Source organism: Saccopteryx leptura, chromosome 2, assembly GCF_036850995.1.
Source record: "Saccopteryx leptura isolate mSacLep1 chromosome 2, mSacLep1_pri_phased_curated, whole genome shotgun sequence".
Classification (NCBI taxonomy): domain Eukaryota; kingdom Metazoa; phylum Chordata; class Mammalia; order Chiroptera; family Emballonuridae; genus Saccopteryx; species Saccopteryx leptura.
In genome coordinates, this window is record NC_089504.1 from 310,478,312 (window position 1) to 310,484,311 (window position 6,000).

Here is a 6,000-nt window from a genome sequence, read left to right on the forward strand (position 1 = left end):
GATTAACTGTGTACAATAGCTGTCACGATGCCTGAGTTCAAATCCTGATTCAGCCATTTGCTAGGAGTCTGACCTCAGGCAATTCACTCTGCGCTCTGATGTTTCTACTGTTAGGTTCACCAGGAGGGACTGATGCAAGGGGAGGGGGTGATGGGGGAGGCTGTGTAATGAATCAGGTTGAACAAGAGCAGACAGGTCTCCAGCCTCGAATCTCCAACCCCTTGTGATGGGTCTTGAAAGAAAATTAATAATCAAGCGGCAGAAAATTGGCAGGAAAAAAAAGTATTCTATCAATTCTAAGAGTCACATTTTTTTTACATTTTAATATCTTTAAAAGCAGGGCACGTTGGAAAATCGATGTCGTGCCCTGATTGCATAGGCAGCGCTGTTTTTCTTTCTTGGTGGAGTAGAAAACGATGGTGTGTATTTCAATTTGTAACATCTTAGGCGATAAAACATGGTAGTGATAATTATCCTAAGAGGCTAGTTTTCCCTCTGGGAACAGCTGAGGTCTGTCTGGAGAGGGAGGATGGGTCTCTCTAAGGTCCCGGCAACCTGAGAGGGCCGTGGCTGTCGAGTTAGGGTGCTGTCACAGAAGGCGTTCAGCAGAAATACGGCTTTCCCACTTCATAAACAAGACTTCTTTTCCAAGTCCCTTGTAATGCTCTCAAGAGCGTTCCAGTATCGGTAATGTTTCATAGGATCACTCTCTGTGTGGATCATGTGGGGTCCACCTTCTTATTTGTATTTATACAATTTGAGAAAATAATTTAAATATAGAAGGATTAAAAAACTCAATTAGTGGCCTTGGCTGGCTGTCTCAGCAGTAGAGCATCGGTCCAGCATGTAGAAGTCCTGGGTTTGATTCCCGGCCAGGGCACACAGGAGAAGCGCCCATCTGCTTCTCCACTCTTCCCCCTCTCCTTTCTCTCTATCTCTTCCCCTCCCGCAGCCAAGGCTCCATTGGAGCAAAGTTGGCCTGGGCGCTGAGGATGGCTCCATGGCCTACGCCTTAGACATCTGCTAGAATGGCTCCACCGCAATGGAGCAACACCCCAGATGGGCAGACCATCGCCCTCTAGTGGGCATGCCGGGTGGATCCTGGCCAGGCATATGTGGGAGTCTGTCTCTCTGCCTCCCCGCTTCTCACTTCAGAAAAATACAAAAAAAAAAGAAAGAAAATCTGATTTAGTAATATGCTTAAAAACTTAAGAACAAGATTTTCAAAATCAATAAACCCATCTTGATACTAAATAAAATAAAATCTCAAATTAAAAAAGTAAATAAGAGACACCATAGTGTAAGAAGCTTCCACATAGACCTCGTTATGTGAATAACATTGGTCGTTAAAAGAACTATTTTAAACTAAAATTTCAAAGAAGTATTTTTCAGTGTTACCCTAAGAAATGTAAATAAATCTTAAAAGACAAAACAGAACCTAAAGGTTAAATGAATTGTAAAATATTAATAAGATAAGCGTACAAATAGAAAACCAAACCGTAGGAATGGAGCAAGAACTCATGAAACAATACACACGTCTGTATATAATGCACACGTGTTTATATAATATATCTCCATGATATTTACCTACTTAGCAAAACAAACCAAGAACTAAGAAACGGGTGGGAAATAAAAACCAGAACGTGGCTGGTAGCCCGTGAACGGCATGCTCAGATGGTATGCTCACAGCGTGGGGCCCACGCAGAGTCCCCGCGGGGAGAACAGACATCCTCTTCTCTCAAGCACCTCAACCCTTTAAACCAGGGGTAGTCAACCTTTTTATACCTACCGCCCACTTTTGTATCTCTGTTAGTAGTAAAATTTTCTAACTGCCTACCGGTTCCACAGTAATGGTGATTTATAAAGTAGGGAAGTAACTTTATAAAATTTATAAAGCAGAGTTACAGCAAGTTAAAGCATATAATAATAATTACCAAGTACTTTTTGTCGGATTTTTGCTAAGTTTGGCAGAACAACTTAAATCTATTTTTTATTTATACTTTGGTTGCTCCACTACCACCCACCATGAAAGCTGGAATGCCCACTAGTGGGCAGTAGGGACCAGGTTGACTACCACTGCTTTAAACAAACGCCCCTTGTACTCTGTTGGTGAGGCTCTGCCTATTTGAATATGTGCTGCTTAGATCTCCAAATGCCTAAACCTTGTATGTTATTGTTTTCATACTTTTTTGAAAAGTGCTCATGTGAAAAAACTCTGCTTTAGAAGTACCTGATTAATGAGAACACCCCAGTCCCAAACTCTGTGATAGCAAAGGGCACTGTTGACGGAGATGGTTGAAATCAACATCTGAAGAACTGCTCTCCAGTACAACAATCAGCCCAACACCAGACAGAATCATTGGCCTCGCTGTTGTACAAAAGCACATGCAACAAGTTTTGTTGAACAAGGACTATGAAAAACAACAGCCATGTGATCCACTCATTAGAATGCCTTCCATCAAATCAAAGCGGCTCATAGAGGTCATGTCCAACTTGCTTGCATTCAAGGGGTAAGTCTGCAGTTTTTTATATTTTATTCATTAACGTGTGAAAAGCTCCAGGTTTTGTAATGACCCAGGCATCTGATGGCATGAGGGTTGAGTTTACAATTTGATGAGAATTTCACAGCATGTTAACTTAGAATCCCAGGCACTAAAACCCAAAGTCTTAAATTTTACCCTAGTTCATACGATTCTCTTGAAAATTCTTTTATCCTAATGCACGCATCTAATTCTCTGACTCCCGTAAGAAATAGCATTTCCTACCACTTGTAAAGTCAAAACTAGTCTCAGTTGCCATTGTAGGATATTTCAATTTTATATTTACTGGATCATTGAAATTGCGATACTTGAAAATTGTTGCAAAATTCCTAATCTAACCAGGAATTCTGACAAATAAAGATTTTGCTTGGATCGCTACATTAACCTAAATAGTAACTCCACTTGTTTGTTTTTGGTGCAGATTCTTAAAAACCCGATTAATATGTGATTTCCGAAAGCCAGATGAAAGAAGGAAAGAGAAAAAAAAACAAGGTAGGCAAGGTAACTTTATGATAAAGGATATTGGTTGGTTCCAGCATTACAAGGTGACCTTCACATAGGAAATTAAGCTACGGGGAGAGTATGTGTACTCTGTGTAACTCGGCCCTAGACGCTCTCCCCTGGGATAACCACATGGCTTACTCCCCCACCTTTCCAGGCCTGCCCTGCACATCACTGTCTCAGGTCTTCCTGGTCATCCCGTTTAAAATCTCTCCATACAGAGCCCCCTTCCCACTCCACCCAGTACCCCAACTCCTTCCCTGCCTTATTTGTCTCCAGAGCACATTTCAGCATCTAAATATATTTTAATTATTCATCATATTTGTTGTGTATTTTCCCCTTATGAAAATGGAAGCCCTTGTGTTTTTCAAACAGTACATACTGTTTGGCGCTGAGCTTTCAGAAAATGCTATCATTCTGTTTGTTGTCTTGTGAGCTTTACTTTTTGCATTCGGCAGTATGGTTTTGACATTCGTCTTTGTTCACTGGTGAAGCTATAGTTCATTCCTGACTTTTCCATTCTCTCTTGTGAGTGGCGATTTTGGTCTTTTCCTCTTGTTATCTTTTGCAAAGCGAGCAGCATTGTTTTGAACAGACTTGGGAGTGTCTGCTGGTGCTTGTGAGCAAGCATCGCTCTGCGGATATAGCCAGGAGTGGAATTTCTGGTGGCAGAATAGATATGACTAAAGCTTTAAAAAGTCGTGTCTAATTATTTTCCAAGTTGGCTGGGCCAATTTATACTCCCAAGTATTCAATAAAAAGTCCCTTTTAATATACTCCTTGTCCACACTGGCTATTTTCTGACTTTTCATGTCGGCCTCTCTGATGAATGCAACATGATCTGTCACTCTCGTTTTTAGATGCACTTCCCTAATTATTAATGAAACTGAACGTTCTTTCATGTCTAGTGGCCATTGGGTGTTTTATGCTGGGAAATACTGTTTCTTTTTGCCTGTCATTCTAGTCAGTTGTTTGTCATTCCTTTTTGATTTTTGGAGTTCTTTATGAAGCTGAATTTGAATCCTTGATAGTTATATATATGTTACAAATATGTTCTCCTAGTTTGTAGCTTAATGTTGCTCCTTTCTGCTTCCCTCCCTTCCTTGTTACCCTTTCCCCCAGAATACCTATGTGTTTGGAACAGGACGGGTGACCCAGCGGAGGAGGGCAGGTCACAAGGCAGGGGCCAACGACTCTGTGTCCCTTGGAATCTATGTTGCCTAGAATCTTCGCCAGCAGTGTTCTGGGATGGATGCCTCTAATGACAGGTACTCATGTGATGTGGAAGGCAGAAAGGAGACAGAAGCCACATCCTCTGGTGACGGCAGACATGAGGCCATTTGCAAACATGCCCCTTTTTAGCAGCTTTCCCTAGTGACCTCCTCGAATGGCGGCGCCAGCCCCAACATGTCTGCCTCCCGTGGAAAATAACCATGAGGTTAAGTCTCTGTAGTTTGGCTTTCGACTACGTGCAGTTTTAAAGTTAACCCTGATAAAATTTGTATCAAAGGGATGACAGTTACGTTTTCATTTCCTGACAAAATTACACACGCAGCCACATCAGCAGAGACCAATGTTTTCTAGAACTCAAGTCTGAGCAATGCTGTACCATTGAATCTTGCTCGGAAGGGGGTTGTCAGGCAATCCAGTGGATAATGGATAACGCATTAAGCCCCATTTGCGCCGAAGACACTGCATCACTGAAAATGACAACTCTTGTAATGATCTTAGTATAATGGTTGTAGGGTTCTTATCAAAGTATAATTCAGGGATGGCATTTTCCCGGGTAAAGGAGATAACAGAATTTAAATGCTTTCAGAGACAGAATGCGGAGAAACTAAAAGAACGGTTAATACGGACATTAAACCTTCTGTGAATTACAGCTACTTAAGTCGTTGATACAGGCTTTGCAATTTAATTACTGACGTTTGTGTACCTCCTGTTTGATACCGTTCATTAACCTGAAAGTCGTGTGCTCCAGATTCCAGAAATAATAGGTGCATCCTGATATGAACAGTTAAGACCCGGAATGCTTTCTGAGTCCTGATTGGCTAATTCCTGGATTTTATGCTAGCTTGTGTTCTGCAGAGTAGATCATAAGCTCTTAAAGCAAAGGTAGAGGACATGAGTTCAAATACACATGTGACATAAGATAAACACACACACACACACACACACACACACACACACACACACACAACAGATTCATGACCAGTTGTTGATGTTGAGCACATGTCTACAGCAAACAGGGAGACAGGGCAAAGGAAGGAAGATCACACAGTCTCTTAATGAGACTTGAGAGGTAGCATAGTGCAGTGACCAAGAGAGTGTAAACTCTGGAATCAGTCTCCATGGGTTCAAATCCCAGTTTCAACACAAAATGAGTAATGAGGCAAGTTAGCTCCTCGGTTTTCTTACCCGTGACACAATCATTTTCTACCTTCAGTGATTTGTCATAGGACTAAATAAATTCATGTGTAACTCCAGCCGAGAGCCTCGCCTGTGATAAATGTATACACGTTTACTCTTGCTACCACATCACCCCGCCTAATTGCTGGAATGAAAGCCATTATTTTAACAACGTTAAAGGTGCTGGGAAGTGGATACAGATGAGTGGCCTTCAGGAGGGTAGTGTGTGAGTGCAGTCAACTTCACTTGAAGCTGTTACAGGAAATAACAAAAGTCTAGTAATTACCATCAGAAATGCATCTGGGCCCCATGGAGTTACACACAGTAATGAAGCCAGCTGCTAAATCCATGAAGTGCTGATTAAGAAACAATCAGGCACAAACATAAATTTAATGATGGGATGTTTCTATTAAGTTAATTTGCAGATAAAGAACATCACTGAAAAGCACTGAGTATTCAGTACGTGCCTGGCCAGATGTGCTTCCTTTCTCTTTGTAAAGAGGGCTTCTGACAGGAACGCACGCTGAATCCATTGATCGGTCCTCATTTC